Source organism: Bison bison, unplaced genomic scaffold, assembly GCF_000754665.1.
Source record: "Bison bison bison isolate TAMUID 2011002044 unplaced genomic scaffold, Bison_UMD1.0 scf7180017864440, whole genome shotgun sequence".
NCBI lineage: Eukaryota > Metazoa > Chordata > Mammalia > Artiodactyla > Bovidae > Bison > Bison bison.
This window is the reverse complement of record NW_011495002.1, coordinates 553,821-571,323: the sequence shown is the minus strand read 5'-3', so window position 1 is coordinate 571,323 and position 17,503 is coordinate 553,821.

Below are 17,503 nucleotides of genomic sequence, written 5' to 3'. Positions count from 1 at the left end.
ATTGTAAGAGAAGATGTTTCTCAATATTTCAGCTAAGTATGGGGATATTTTTAGTAATTTGGGAAAACTAACAAACATAGCATCTCTTCAGATCTAAATTAAGGATTCACTTTGGATCTAAAATTCGAGAACAGGTGTAATTTTTCATCTTGGGTTTTGAGTAAGACAAAAACCAGAAAGTCCAAATATCTGAGAAAATCTACTCTCTTGTGTTAGGACACAGATGAGTGAAAACCTTTGCTAGAAAATTCACTCCAGGTTTTAGAGTTGATTTTTCCATCTGACGTTGTTCAGTTGCTAAGTCATGTCCGACTCTTTGTGACCCTATGGACTGCAGCATGCTAGGCTCCCCTGTCCTCCACTATCTCCCAAAGTCTGTTTGAATTCATGTGTGATTTCAGCCATGTTAGCTGTATTAGCTGCTTCTTGCCACCGTAACGCTCTGTAACAAATGACCCAAGAACTCAGTAACATCTAATAATATGCTTCCATGGGTGTGCTTGGTGTTGGCTGTTCTCGTATGGGCTCACCTGGGCTTGTCTTCGGCTGTGACTTAAATCCGGGATTGCTTCATCTGTTTCTCACCCTCCTTGGACCAGCATCACTTACCCAAGACGTGTTCTTCTTATAGTGATGGCAAAAGCATGAAAGTGTCAGCCAGAACCATGCAACCACACTTTAACTTTCTACTCATGTCTTGTCCACTACATCCTTTTTCCCAAACTAAATCCCATAACCCTAGCCCAACAAATATGGGATGGAGAAAGTATACTTTGCTCACAGAGGGGGTTGTGTGTGTGTGTGTGACTATTGACTGAGTAGTCATCTGTCCAAACCTACCATTATTAACCCTTCTAAACCCTCATTTTCCTCATCAATAAAGTGAGGACAATAGCAATTACTTCCCTGTATTGTGGTGAAGATTAAGTGAGACACTGCACAGAGTAGCAGCATTTCCTGAGATAGTATCTGTTATCATCATCAAAAGGACTATTATAGACTCCTGAAACAACCTAACGGAAGGGATGTTAAGCCATCCTTTAATATTTTCAAGTGTAAAGAAGAGTTGCAAAAATAGTACAAAGAACTTTTGTATGTGCTTCACCCAGATCACTAGCCCTTACTGTTCTGCCACGATTGCCTTTCCCAGACCCTGTGACATCGTTGCAGACAGCATGCTGTTTATCTCTAAACTTTTTTGTGTATATTTCCTAAGAACAAGGGCAGTCTGTTATATAACCATAAATATAAAATTTGGAAAATTTTACATTGATTCAATATTATCAAATACACAGTTCATATCCAAACCTTGCCAACTGTTTCACTAATACTATGGCAATTCCTTCCCCCTGCCCCATCTACCTGCCCCTAACTCAAAGCCTTCTCCAAAACGTCACATTGTATCTAGTCATCATGATTTTGTTGTTGTTGTTCAGTTGCTCAGTTGTGTTCAAGTCTTTGCGACCCCATGGACTGCAATATGCCAGGCTTCTTTGTCCTTCACCATCTCCCTGAGTTTGCTCAAACTCAGGTCCATTGAGTCAGTGATGCCATCCAACCATCTCATCCTCTGTCAACCCCTTCTTCTGCCTCAATCTTTCCCAGCATCAGAGTCTTTACCAGTGACTCAGCTCTTCGCACCGGGTGGCCAGAGAACTGGAGCTTCAGCTTCAGCAACAGTCCTTCCAATGAATATTCAGGGTTGATCTCCTTTAGGATTGAGTGGTTTGACTTCCTTGCTATCCAAGGGTCTCTCAAGACTTCTCCAGCACAATTTGAAAGCATCAGTTCTTTGGCACTCAACCTTCTTTATTGTCCAACTCTCACATTCATACACAATTACTGGAAAAACCATAGATAGACTAGATAGTCTTTGACTAGATAGACCTTTGTTGGCCAAGTGGTGTCACTGCTTTTTAATATGCTGTCTGGGTTTGTCATAATTTTTTTCCCAAGGAGCAAGTGTCTTAGTTTCATGGCTGCAGTCACCATCTGCAGTGATTTTGGAGCCCAATAAAATTAAGTCTGTCATTCTTTCCATTGTTTCCCCCATCTATTTGCCATAAAGTGATGGGACTGCTTGCCATGATCTTAGTTTTTTGAATGTTGAGTTTTAACCCAGCTTTTTCACTCCTTTTTTACCTTCATCAACAAGCTCTTTAGTTCCTCTTCATTCTGCCGTTAGGGTGATATCATCTGCATCTCTGAAGTTGGTATTTCTCCCTGCAATCTTGATTCCAGCTTGTGATTCATACAGCCTGGCATTTCACATGATGTACTCTGCATAAAAGTTAAATAAGTAAAGTGACAATATAAAGCCTGAGGTACTCCTTTCCCAATTTTGAACCAGTCTGTTGTCCCGTGAATGGTTCTAACTGTTCCTTCTAGACCTGCATACAGATTTCTCAGGAGGCAGTTAAGGTGATCTGGTGTTCCCACTTTTTAAGAATTTTCTGATTTGCTGCAGTCTACAGTTAAAGGCTTTAGTGTAGTCAATGAAGCAGAAGTAGATGTTTTTATAGAATTCTCTTGCTTTTTCTAAGATCCAAAAGATGTTATCAATTTGATCTCAGGTTCCGCTGTGTTTTCTAAATCCAGCTTGAACATCTGGGAGTTTTCAGTTCACACAATGTTGAAGCCTAGCTTGAAGGATTTTGAGTATTATCTTGCTAGTCTGTGAAATGAGCACAATTGTACTGTAGTTTGAATGCCATTTTGTACTTGCCTTTATCTGAAGCTGGACTTCAACCTTTCCTTATATTATTTTCCATATCACTTGTTTTAAAAGATTATAGATCAGTTCTTTGGTAGACTCAGTGTGGTTTTGTCACACTTTCTAGTAACATTAGGTTATGCATTCTGGGCTTCGTTGGTGGCTCAGATGGTAAAGAATCTGCCTGCAGTACTGAAGACCTATGTTTCATTCCTGGGTGGGGAAGATCCCCTGAGAAGGAGATGGCAACCCACTCCAGTATTTCTTGCCTGGAAAATCCCATGGACAGAGGAGCCTGGAGGGCTGCAGTCCATGGGGTCACAAAAAGTTGGACACAACTGAGTGACTAACACACATGCTTTCTGGGCAAGTCCTGCGTGACCAACACCGTGTTCTTCCTAGTACATCACATTAGGGGACACTCAATGTCCATTTGTCCATTTGAAGATCCCCTGGAGGAGGAAGTGGCAATCCACTCCAGTATTCATCCCTGGAGAAGTCTATGGACAGAGGAGTCTGGTGGCTTGCAGTCCATTGGATCACAAAGAGTTGGACATGACTGAGCGACTGAACATGAGCACATAGTTAATTTACAAGGTTGTGCTAGCTTCAGGTGTACAGCAAAGTGATCAGTTTCCTTTTCAGATTCTCTTCCATTATAATTTATTATAAGAAGCTGAATATAATTCCCTGTGCTATGCAATAGGTCCTTATTATTTATGTCAGGAATTTCTTTGAAATATGTAAATATCCTATGGTTCTTCATACATTCACCCTACATCTCACAGGCATGGATAATTCTTCCTTGAATCAGTTATGACTCTTGGTTGTTCTATATTTGTTAGTTAGCATTCTGCTATAGAGATTCCCTTTCCCTTCTCCTTCATTTATTTTTTTTAATGAACTTGTATGTGTACAATGTACAGGTATGAACCTGTACACTTTTATTTCATGAGTTAGAGGATATAATGCAAAATGTTTAGTGTATTTTGTTGTTCAAATTGTCCCATATTTGGTCAGTTAGGTGGCCCTCCAAAGTGGCTTCCATGCCCTTTTGATTACATCCTTACTTTTCTCAGGTTTTGGTCTAACAATTTGTTCCAAGCTCCTGTTGTAGTTTCTTACTGTTGCCCTAGAATTAGTCATTTCTCTAAGGAGCCCTAGTTTAATATATTTCTTTACCTTCAGGCTGAACTGCATTAATTAAATGAAAATGTAGCTCCTAAGCCTAGTAACTCAGGCTCAATAACATTATCATGAGCACTCTAAGGAACTTTACACTCAAAGATGTTTGACTGACTTTCACATAAGAATTTCAAGTTGACAGTACTATAAAATATCGTAATTTGTTAAATTGACTCAGCTCAGCTCAGCTCAGTCGCTCAGTCATGTCCAACTGTTTGCGAACCCATGGATTGCAGCACGCCAGGCCTCCCTGTCCATCATCAACTCCCGGAGTTTACTCAAACTCATGTCCATCGAGTCGGTGATGCCATCCAGCCATCTCATCCTCTGTCATCCCCTTCTCCTCCTGCCCTCAATCTTTCCCAACATCAGTGTCTTTTCAAATGAGTCAGCTCTTCACATCAGGTGGCCAAAGTATTGGAGTTTCAGCTTCAACATCAGTCCTTCCAATGAACATTCAGGACTGATCTCCTTTAGGATGGACTGGTTGGATCTCCTTTCAGTCCAAGGGACTCTCAAGAGTCTTCTCCAACACCACAGTTCAAAAGCCTCAATTCTTCTGTGCTCAGCTTTCTTTATAGTCCAACTCTCACAACCATACGTGACTACTGGAAAAATCATAGCCTTGACTAGACGGACCTTTGTTGGCAAAGTAATATCTTCGCTTTTTAATATGCTGTCTAGGTTGGTCATAACTTTTCTTTCAAGGAGTAAGCGTCTTTATATTTCATGGATACAGTCACCATCTGCAGTGATTTTAAAATCACTGCTAAATTGACTAATGCCCCCAAATTGCATTGTTCATTAATTGACCACATCAATTACATGTAAATATTATTCATTGTAACAAAAAAGATGTAACCTGATGATTCCACACTGCACTGTATAGATACATACTATCATATCATAGACACTCCTGATAAGTTTTTTCCCTTCTGGGAAAAAATGTAAATGAAGAGTAAGACATAGAAGTCATCAGTTCTTGTACTTGCTGTTACTTTGTGTATGTTAAAGCGATTCCAAGTCCCTATCAATAGTGTTTTCTTTTTAAAATCACAAACAATCAAATATGGTAAAGAATCTGGAACACTGCCTTGACCATTGTGGACTATTGTAGGAGATGGTTGTTCTCTGGCTGAATATCACATGGAAACTACTGTGAACTTATTAGAAGAAATAACTCTTACAGCACTAGTAGGAACCCAGTAGGAATACCTTCCTACTAACCAATCAGTGAACTAAAATGGATGGGAATGGGAGAGTTTAATTCAGATAACCATCATATCTACTACTGCAGCCAAAAATCCCTTAGAAGGAATGGAGTAGCACTCATAGTCAACAAAAGAGTCTGAAATGCAGTACTTGGCTTCAGTCTCAAAAATGACAGAATGATTTCCATTTGTTTCTAAGGCAAACCATTCAACAACACAGTAATCCAAGTCTATGCCCCAACCACAAATGCTGAAGAAGCTGAAGTCGAACAGCTCTATGAAGATGTACAAGACCTGCTAGAACTAACACCAAAATGAGATGCCCTTTTCATTATAGGGGAAAGGGAAAGCGAAAATTGCTCAGTTGTGCCTAACTCTTTGCGACCCCATAGACTATACCCTCTATGGAATTCTCCAGGCCAGAATACTGGAGTGGGTAACCTTTCCCTTCTCCACTGGATCTTCCTGACCCAGGAATCGAACCAGGATCTCCTGCATTGCAGATGGATTCTCTACCAACTAATCTATGAGGGAAGCCATCATAGGGACTGAAATGCAAGAGTAGGAAGTCAAGAGATACCTGGAATAACAGGCAAGTTTGGCCTCGGGGTACAGAATGAAGCAGGCAAAGGCTAATAGAGTTTTGTCAAGAGAATGCACTGGTCATAGCAAACACCCTCTTCCAACAACACAAAAGAAGACTCTACACATGGATATCACCAGATGGTCAATACTGAAATCAGGTTGATTATATTCTTTGTAGCCAAAGATGGAGACGCTCTATAGAGTCAGCAAAAACAAGACTGGAAGCCGATTGTGGCTCAGATCATGAGCTCCTTATTCCCAAATTCAGACTTAAATAGAAGAAAGTAGGGAACACCACTAGACCATTCAGGTATGATCTAAATAAAATTCCTTCTGATTATATAGTGGAAGTGACAAATAGATTCAAGGGATTAAATCTGATGAGAGAATGCCGGAAGAACTCTGGACAGAGGCTTGTAACATTGTACAGGAGGCAGAAATCTAAACCATCCCCAAGAAAAAGAAATGCAGAAAGGCAAAATGTCTGAGGAGGCCTTAAAAACAGCTGAGGAAAAAGAGAGTGTAAAACAAAGAAGAAAGGGAAAGATAGACCCATCTGAATGCAGAGTTCCAAAGAATAGCAAGGAGAGATAAGAAAGAATTCTTAAGTGATCAATGTGAAGAAATAGAAGAAAACAATAGAATGGGAAAGACTAGGGATCTCCTTAAGAAAATTAGAGATACCAGGGAATGTTTCAGGCAAAGATGGGCTCAATAAAGAAGAGAAGTGGTATGGACCTAACAGAAGCAGAAGAGATTAAGGAGAGGTGGCAAGAATACACAGAAGAGTTGTACAAAAAAGGTCTTAATGACCTGGATAACCATCATGGTGTGATCACCCACCCAAAGCCAGACTTCCCGGAGTGTGAAATCAAGTGGGCCTTAGGAAGCATCACTATGAACAAAGCTAGTGGAGATGGTGGAAACTGCTTGCCATTGCAGGACGCATAGAGATGGGGTCCAATCCCTGGGTTGGGAAGGTCCCCTGGAGGAGGGCATAGCAATCCACTTCTGTATTCTTGCCTGGAGAATTCCAGGGACAGAGGAGCCTGGCGGGTGACAGTCCATAGGGTTGCAAAGAGCCGGACACAAGTGAATTGGCTTAGCACACTATGCATGTAAAATAGACAACTAATGAGAGCTACTGTGCAGCTCAGGGAACCCCACTCAGTGTTCTGTGGTGACTTACACGGGAAGGAAATCCAAAAGAGGGGAGATATATGTGTACGTATAACTGACTCATTTTGCTGTACAGTAGAAACTAACAGAACATTATAAAGCAACTCTACTCCAATTAAAATTAATGTAAAAAATACATACTCTACCATTTTAACAGAAATGATTAAAATATAAATTGGAGCATTTCTCAAAAAGAAATAGTAGTTGAATATAAAGCAGAAGTAAGAACTCTCTGAGCTCTCACCCCCTTGTCCTCCAGTCTGGGCCAGCTCTGAAAGCTTGGACTTCCAGCTCTGCCCCTTTCTGCGTGTGCCGTTCGGACAAGTGTCTTGACCTCCATTTGCCTCCATGTTCTCATCTTTAAAATGGGCATCCTAGCAGTTCATCTCCCCTCATAACATTGCTGTGAGGCTTAGATAAGTAGACTTGTATTGATAACTCACCACCGAGCTTGGAACGTGGTAAGCTCCAGTAACTATGAGTATGCACACCGCACACACACCAGCACCCATGCCAAGGCTCTCCTGGGGCACTCTGCTCTTTGAAGCCTGTTTCGGCTCTTGTCCTAACACTAAAAATAGCTGAAAGGTCAGCTGATTGCTGAGGTCAGAGGTGGGAACTAAATTAGCGGCTGGGGGCTTGGAAATATTTCAGGGCCGAGGGTAAACGTTGGTGGAATGGAGTTCCTTCTCTTGGGTCCCTGAGACTCTGAGACTCTTGGAGGGTCCAGTTACTTCCTCACCAGTGGGTCAGCTGGCTTCTGAGAGGACATAGAAGTGAGGGGAGCCAGGCCTAGGGACACAAGGATCACAGGACTCATGAAGATGAAAGCCTCTGAAGATGAAAGGACAGTAAGCAGGAAGGAGGACCAGGGTACCAAATGTCAGGCTTTTAGCAGAAGTGGAAAGATGCTGTCAATGATGTTAATTCTGACTGTAAGCTTGTAAACTCTTACTCATCAGCCTCAAATGTACAATCAGGCAGATGCCAGGGTTACTATGTAGGGTTACTCTGCGAGGGCAAAGTCTCAGGGATGCTGTTAAAGCTCTTTTAAGAGGCTCCCCACCCACGAATATTCTGTAGGACGAAGAATAAGAGATGTGGCACGCAGTTTGGTCAGGGGCTGCCTTCAGCCACTGGCCAAGCCCTTCTGGTTTGTCCTGTGTATCTTCTTGGGATGCTTTGCAATCGATTGTGTGCCTAAGGAGACCACTCCTGGGATGCGAGAACCTCAGATGCGTGAAGGATATCCGGATTTTGATGTTCAGGCAGTTCTGCAATCCGTGAGCAGTGCAGGTCATGTTTGGTCATCCATCGTCATTTCATATCTATGTTTCTATTTGTTTGCTTCGCTTGGACTTGTTACACTTCAATGTATTTTGTTGTGGTTACTTAGCTCCCTTAATCTGGCCCCAACATCTCCAACACGGTAAAAATAATTAAAGTCAAATATTGTCTCTCTTCTGGAAGAAAAATGATACCCAGGAATTTTTCACTGAGCAAATGGCTACCATGTCTACCTTGATGCTGCCTGCATTTTAGAATAACTATTACCTTCACCTCCCATAATAGGAAGAAAATGAACACTTTGATTTCTGTGGTGGATACATTGAAAGGTTTCCAATTCCACAATGCTGAATTGTTCAAATGGCGTGCCCCGTGAATGATCTTGTGTCAGTAACACAAAATGAAAAGCCCCACAGGCAATTGCTTTTCCTAATTCTGTTTGATTTTCTGAGAACAGATATCATTATTCAAAGCACATATGAAATCCTGCACCTGGGCATTTAAATTTGGGATTGAATCTCCCACAGACCTGAGCTTGAAAAAAGGCTTCAGGGAATTAGCGTTTTCCCAGCAGTGGATTTAATAACCCTGAAAAAGCGTTTGTGAGCCCTGCTGTCAGTCACAGAGCTCAGTTGTTTTAAAGTGCCGGACAAGGGAAGTAGATTTGATTAAGGAGATTTCTATTCCCCAACAAGGTATTTTGAAAATTGTAATAGATGTAAAGATGAATCACAGGTTACAAGATGATTTATAAGGTTTCTGTGAAGTTTGTCTTCTGGTTTATGGTATTTGGCACGCCATGTAAGCAGTGCCAGAAAAAAAAAAAAGTCTTAGCTTCTTGCTTTGGAAAAATACCAATCTGTGTGAAATCTAGAAAGGAAACTCTCTTCAGTAATCATTATGCTCTTTCTTATACATCATTCATTCATTAATTCTTTTTCTTCTTTTTTAAATTATGAAAATATGATAATTGACAGGAGACTTGGAAAACATAGATCAATGTTACGTATGTGTGTTAAGCTGCTTCCGTTGTGTCTGACTCTTTGTGACCCTATGAACTGTAGCCCATTCGGCCCCTCTGTCCATAGGATTCTCCAGCAAGAGTCCTGGAGTGGGTTGCCATCCCTCCTCCAGGGAATCTTCCTGATCCAGGAATCGAACCTGAGTCTCTGATGTCTCCTGCATTGGCATGCAGTTTCTTTATAGCACCATATAGCAGCACCATATAGTTTCACTATATATTACAATTGTTTAAGTAGATAAATTAAGGTTTTTTGGTTGGGGTTTCAATATCAAACTCTCAGAAATTAATAGAATGAATGCACAGAGAAGAAGAACACAGTAGACCTGAAAAGCATGGCATAGTTAAGGTTTATACAGTTTTCACACAACAGTCGGATACAAATTCTGTTCAAGTTCCTATAGACTATAAACTGGGCGACAGTGGAACATTCATTCTGCGTTTGGGTTTCATTGCTACTTTCCATGTTAGGTACAGAGCTCTTGCACGTGGTGGCTCTTGGGAGAATTTTGTAAGACAGATTGAGCATCTTCCTCTGGTATTTCTCTTTCCCTTGTTCCAGGATCATGTGTCCGTATCCTCATCTACCTGCAGGACCAGCAGATCAGCGCATCAGTAAGGTGATAGCACCTGCAGTGTAGGCATGGGGTGGAGGCGTGAGTATGACAGAGGCAGGCAGGAGGGGGCTGCCACTGAGCTGTCCTACTTTGCCATCCAGCTGTGATTGCACACGGGACAAAGTTGTGATTCCTTCAGGCCATATTGACCCTATCTTCATGTATTAAGGGAATATAAGCAGTAGAGCTTCTGGGTTTTCTAGAATGATTGCTTTGAATTGACACTGGAAATCTTAGCTGTGTACCTTCTGTGTCCTTTTAAATTTATAATCACCGCCATTGTGACTATAAATTCTTGTGAAAGAATAGCAAGTGTTTGTTGACTATCTACCATGTGCCAGGTATGTTCTATGTACTGGAGATATAACTGTGGGGTGCAGACAACAGAGGATGAGATGGTTGGATGGCATCACTGACTCAATGGACATGGGTTTGGGTGAACTCTGGGAGTTGGTGATGGACAGGGAGGCCTGGCGTGCTGCGGCTCATGGGGTTGCAAAGAGTTGGACACAACTGAGCGACTGAACTGAACTGAGCTGAAAAAATCATAGACTTGGTCCTCATTGTCATGCTATGGAGAAACCAGTTTAGTGGGAAGGAAGCCAGTGAATAAAGCACAACAAAAATGTGTAATTACAGACTGTGGAGGGCACAGCTCTCTGAGAAGAAAAGCTCAGCCTGCATTGAGTGATTGGGCTGCGAGCGGTGGGGATCAGGGAAGTCTTCTCTAGATGTGAATCGATGCAGTGACCTGAGGAAGGAGTGGGTACTGGCCAGACGAAGAGTTGAGCCCCACAAGGCGGAAGACTCTGCGTGAGGACAGATTGCCACACCAGTGAAGGCTCCAGGTGCTGCTGGTGGCCCCTCTGTACTTCTTGGCATCCACCGTACCACTGCATGCCCGGCTTCCTACAGCAAGCTTCTGCAACTCTCCATCTGAGCGCTTCTCTAGCACGTTCATCCTGTGCAATGCAGAGCAGATGGGAAGTCCTGGATACGGGAGATCCCTAAGTAGCTGTTAGCTGCCAGTGACAAGAGTTGGAGTATAAATGCCCCGGCTCCCTCATCCCTCAGGTGGGTAACTCTGAAGCATCCCAGACTCCATCTCCTAAAAGTTCCCAGTGGGACCAAGCCCCTGTCATCTGCAGGGGTAACTTGTTTACAAACACATCCTGCACCACTCTTTTTCTCATCCTCATATCACACTCCCACTCCCCACCCAGTACTGCCTCACAAGTAGACTACTTGTCCTTGAATCCTGGTCTGCCCCTCGGGTAGCCCAACAGAAGCCAGGGAGGGAGGAGGAGGCTGAAAGGAAGGCAGAGGTCAGAGCATGGAGGCCTGGGGTTCTCAAATATGGCCATGGAACCCCAGTATTGTCTGAGACCCTTTCAGGAAGTATGACAAGTCAAATCAAGTTTCCATAACAGGGCTAAGATGGTATTTGCCTTTTTCACCATCTTGATATGTCACTGTCAAAATGCAAATCAAGGGTGGGTAGAAAAGATATCCCATGCTCTTGATTGAAAGAATTAATATTGTTAAAATGGCCACCCTACTGAAAGCAACCTACAAATTTAATGCAATAACTCAAGTTACTCAAGAGTGGGTAAAACCACTGTGGCATTAGCATGAATCAAGGCTGCGCCAGGAGTCACTGTATTCTCCATCACCATCACGTGCATCTTTATTGCATCTGTATATATACAGACTTCCCTGATGGCTCAGCAGGTTAGGAATCCGCCTGCAAGGCAGAAAACACAGGAGACACGGGTTCAGTGCCTGGGTTGGGAAGATTGGCCAACCTTGGGAGAAGGAAATAGCAACCTACTTCAGTATTCTTGCCTGAAAAATTCCATGGACAGAAGATCCTGACGGACTACAGTCCATGGGGTCACAAAGAGTTGGACATGACTGTGTGACTGATCACAGCACATACATATTGAAACATATATTTTATTATATATTTATGAATTTTACTTCATATATAAGAATATATATATAAGTTTAACTTTAAAATACCCTTGATGAAGCTATAGAAATCACTTGTTGTTTAGTCTCTGAGTTGGGTCCAATTTGTGACACCATGGAGTGTAACCCACCGGGCTCCTCTGTCTATGGGAATAGACAGTGGTTGCCATTTCCTTCTCCAATAAAAATGATTACTTCTTACTAAATCTCTCCTCTTGAATATAGTTTAAAAATTTCTGTGTAACAGAATGGGAAATACCCATAAAGTGCGCTGTATTCTCTAATAATTGTCTTGAGTTATGAGCTGAACTAGCCTCATGCTTCACAAAGCACTGGTTTTACTTAAGAGGATGACCGACAGATGATCAAACTATGATAATTCGGACTTAAATAGCTGCCAGATATTTTCTCAAAATGAACTAAGTAATATTATTTGTTGCCAATGAAAAAAACTGAGCTTCCAAGTGAAAACTAGCATTCTGGAAAACTTCTGTCATAGGTTAGGTTGAGAATTTCCTTAGTACCTCAAAACTTTTTTTGATGAGATGGGTGGTGATATTGAGATGTGGTTTTGTGATATTGTGTAAATATGCTGTTACAACATTTGGAAGATCTGCCTAACTCAGCCAGTGTTTTCCAAATGACCGATGCCTGATGCTTCAACATCATGAATGTATGCGAAGATCCATTCAGAGAGCAAGACAGTACAATGGATTTTAATATAATAGAAAATGGAAAGGTCACTGACATGAGTTTGTATTTCATTGCAACTTGTTGTTGATCAGTTGCTAAGTTGTGTCTGACTCTTTGTGACCCCATATACTGCAGCACACCAGGCTTCCCTGTCCTTCACTATCTCCTGGAGTTTGCTCAAACTCATGTCCATTGAGTCAGTGAGGGTATCTAACCATTTCATCCTCTGTTGCCCCCTTCCCCTCGTGCCCTCAATCTTTCCCAGCAATCCAGTGCAATTAACTGTTAAGAATGAATAGCATTGAAACTTGTATATTACCATATGTGAAATAGATCCAAGCTCGATGCATGAAACAGGGCACTCAAAGCCACTGGGACAACCCTGAGGGATGGGATGGGGAGGGAGGAGGGAGGGGGGTTCAGGATGGGGGACACATGTACACCCAGGGTCGATTCATGTCAATGTATGGCAAAAACCACTACAATATTGTAAAGTAATTAGCCTCCAATTAAAATAATTTAATTAAAAAAAAAAGAAATGACCACATGCTGAGATTTGGTGCAATGTCAAAAAAAAAAAAAAAATCTATAGTGGTCTGAACTGCCATTTAAATCCTCCTGTCTTCCAACTGCATGTCTGTGTGAGGCCCACTTGTCTTCAGATTTATCAACATAATATATCACAACAGATTGAATGCAGATGTGAGAATCTGGTTGTCTTCCATTAAGTCAGGCACTGAAGAAATTGGAAACAATGTAGAGCAGTGCCGCTCATTTCACTAAAAATGATTTGTTTGGGAAAATAGAATTAGTCTTCATAAATTGATTTGTGTTATTCATATGGGTTATTTTTATATTAATTTTATTAACATATAATGGCTTTATTATTGTTACTTTAAAATGCATTCAAATTAAAATAACATCTTCTGAGTTCACATGGTTTCTTTTGGTTTTTTTTGGCTGTCCTGGGTTTTCGATGCAGTGTGTGGACTTAGTTGCTCCATGGCTGTGGGCTCATGGTTCCCCAACTGGGGATTAAACCTGTGTCCCCTACATTTGGAGGGGAACTCTTTACCCCTGCACCACCAAGAAGTCCCCCAGTTTGCATTTCTTTTGTTTTTCTCTTTCATTTTTAGTTTTTAAATTATGAAAGTATGATAACACATTTACAAGAGACCTAGAAAATACAGAACAAGGTTTCATATAGTTCCACTATATATTACAATTATTTAAGTGCATAAATTAAGATTTTTAATATCAAACTCTCAAAAATTAATAGAATGAATATGCATAGAAGTAGAAAGATATAGTACACCTGTAAAGCACCATGAACCAATTCAACATAATCAAGATTTACACAATTTTCACAAAATAGTTGGATACAAATTCTATTCCAATTCCCATAGACTATAAACTAGGAGATACTGGAACATATCCAGGGACATAAAACAAGGTGCAAAAATTTCATGGTCTAAAGGTATTGGACTCTTACAGAATCTGTTTTCTTATCCCTGTGGAATTATGTTAGAAATCAATATCAAAAGATATTTGAAAATAACCCACATATTTTCAAGTGCAACATGACATTTTATCAACAGAGAGCTTTGATTTAGTCACTGAAAGCCTCAATAAAGTTAGAAGACTGGAAAAATACAGAGGATGGTTGCAGAGAAGAAAGCACTTAAATGAGAAATTAATTCAAAATGAGAAATTAATATCAAACATACTTTAAAAAAATCCCATGTATTTGGAAATTTAATGTCCACTTTTAAATGATGGGTATATCTAAGAAGCCATACAAGGATAATTAGAAACCATTTGTAATAGAATAAAAATGAAAAGAGAATTTACCAGAATCTGTTACATTTCTAATATGATTAGCAGCAGCAGCAGTTACATTACTAATATGGTAAGTGTTGATAGATGCAGCTCACAGCCATAAAAATTCTTTGAAGTCCTTGATATCTTTTACAAGCAAGTGTAAAGGGATCCCTTGATTAAAAAGTTTGGGAAATGCTGATGTGAAGCCTTGCCTGTTGCAGGATTTTAAATATTCTCATGGATTCGGTGGGGAGCCACTGAAGAGTTTTAAGCAGATAAGTTCCAAGTTGAAGCAGATCTTGAAACTCATTAACCTTGAATGTGTGTTTGTGTGTGATTAAAATGCTAACAACTTCTGCAGCTCTGGGAGGTGAAGGGATGCTAATGGGGCATTTGCAATCTGTTCCATCAATCCTTATAGCGAGACACCTACACCAGCAGGTGCACTCGGGGGTCCAGCTTCCTGCTAAGTAGGCTTCCTTTCTTGACTTCAACAAACTGTCCACGAGTCACTGAGACATGCAAAAAGCATTCAATTCGTCACAAGCCACTTAACAGATACCCGCAAGGCACATTGTGGTGCGGGCCAAAGGAACAAACCGAAAAGACTAAACAAGTCCTTGCATCCTTGCCAAGTCTGGGGTCTGAGAGGGGATGGCTGAATCTGCTCTCCCTGATCCCTCCCCAATCTAACTTGCTTTGACCTCACAATGCTGTATTACCCTACATTCCTCCTGACTTTTCTCTTTGCTCTCTGGAGTGTGGGTACTGGTTGAGCCCATGGAGGGTGAGAAGAAAGATTTAAATCAGAGGAACCAGAGAGTGAGGAGGGAAAAAAAAAGGAAAAAAAAAAAAAAAGGAGAAAATGACATTCTAGGGACTTCCCTGGCAGTACATTGGTTAAGACTTTGCCTTCCAATGCCGAGGCTGCAGGTTCGATCCCTGGTCATGGAGGTAATTTCCCACATACCTCACAGCCAAAATAAAATAATAAAATAAAACAAAATCAGAAACAGTATTGTAACAGATTCAATAAAGACTTTAAAAATGGTGCAAAAAAAAAAATCTTAAAGCAAAAAGAGAGAGAGAGAAAGGCAGTCTAGCTTGAGTCCATCATTCCCAATGTGTTAGAAGTCTGTGTTCACGCTCCCAAGCTGGCCTGGCTGCTCTGACTCCATAGGGGGTTCCTTGGGAGTTTAGAAAACAGGGCTAAATGAGGTGAGTAAGGAAGAGAGCATTTGTCTTGCAGAGCAGAGGTCAGGCCTCTGCAGTTCATCCAGGCAGCAGCGGGAGAAGAGAGGGAATTGTAACATGGCCAAAGTCACACAGAAGTGAAGGCTAAGGTTGAGGATGACAGTGTGGATGGGAAACAAGGGAGCGTGTGCACAGAACCCCACTCCTGACAGCACACGCAGAGCCTCCGCACCTCTGCCCACCATGCTTCATACCTGGAGGGGCTTCCCTTCTGCCTCAGCTTCTTTCATGGGGGCCAGATGGCTCCCCTGGAAAGGATCCATCCCTTTCTGCACTGTGTTTCCAAAACCCTTTCTGGGATAAGTAACAGGTTGCTTTTTTCAGAGTGTGGGTAGTACATGTTGCTGTTAGTTGTTCAGTTGCTCAGGCCTGTCTGACTCTTTGTGACCCCCTGGACTGCAGCACGCCAGGCTTCCCTGTCACTCACTATCTCCCAGAGTTTGCTCAAACCTATGTCCATTGGGTCAATGATATCCTCCAACCATCTCATCCTCTGTCGTCGCCTTCTCCTCCTGCCCTCAATCTTTCCCAGCATCGGGGTCTTTTCCAGTGAATTGGCCTCTTTGCAGCTGGTGGCCAAACTATTGGAGCTTCAGCTTCAGCATCCATCCTTCCAATGAATATTCATAGTTGATTTCCATTAGGATCGACTGGTTTTGATCTCCTTGCTCTTCAAAGGACTTTCAAGAGTCTTCTCCAACACCACAGTTGGAAAGCACCAATTCTTCAATGCTCAGCCTTCTTTATGGTCCACCTCTCATATCCGTACATGATCATTGGAAAAACCATAGCTTTGACTATAGCAGACGGGAAGCAGATCAATGTCCATGGTCCCCAGGAAGGAACGTACGAATGGTACGTGAGAGTTGGGCTCCTGCCTCTGAGAGAGAACTGGTTATAGTGAGGCATGGGTGTCCTGGAGAAGGTTTTCACTGGGAGCACAGGACTTACACTCTTGTCCATGGGAAGTCGCCACCTCCAGCCAGGCTCCAGCTTGGTCTCTGCAGCCTGGGAGCTGTTCCCTTTCTCTATTTCAGGAGTGTGGCTGAACTCCTGGCACTACCTTGCAGCCCTGCTATCAGAGTAGAAGTGTGAAACTTCCAATGCGTTTTTCTGAAATCCATTCCTTTCTTTCTGGTCCCTTTGCAAAAAGAGGAAAGTCCCCAGAGAAATGTTTCTGATTCGAGTTTGCCTCTCCAACTCCTTTCCAGGCTTCATGATAGGAAAAGGGCTCATTAGCTCTGGTGGTATCCACAATATTGGCAATTTGAGCAAAATGACCTGGTTTTGGAGATTTTGCTTGATGCTTGGGAAGATTGAAGATGGCAGGAGAATGGGATGACAGACGATGAAATAGCTGGATGCCATCACTGACTCAGTGAACATGAGTTTGAGCAAACTCTGGGAGATGATGAAGGACAGGGAAGCCTCAGATGCTGGGTTGGAAAGGGTTGGACATGACTTTGCGACTGTATCATACTGAAAATATTCAGAAGATCTTCTCCAAAACAGACTGTATTCCTTTGGCTCAAACCTTTCTGTGTCCTAATGTGAAGGGATTGTTAAGTCAGGAAAACAATTCCTTCTCCTTCCCTTCTGTCTGGCTGCAAGATTCTACCTCTGACAATTTCCTCAAACGTCTTTCCTCCTGTCCCTTCCTGCCAAGACAGCCCTGCTGCAGATCATCACCATCGACAATCTGGGAGATTGCTATAGCATCTCAGCGGATCTCTAGTCTCCCGCATACTGCTTTTCTCTCCTCTGTCTGCTTATGTTACCCCCATCTCTGTCTCCCTCCCCATGCTTTGTGTCTTCCCACTGCCTGAAAAATGAAGCCTGGACTGCTGAACTGGGAGATCACAGAAGACACTGTGGATGCTCATCCAATAACCACGTGCCTCCCCACATTTCCCAGCTTCCCTTGCGGTTAAGCGAGAGACCATGCAGCCAGGATTTGATCAGTGGG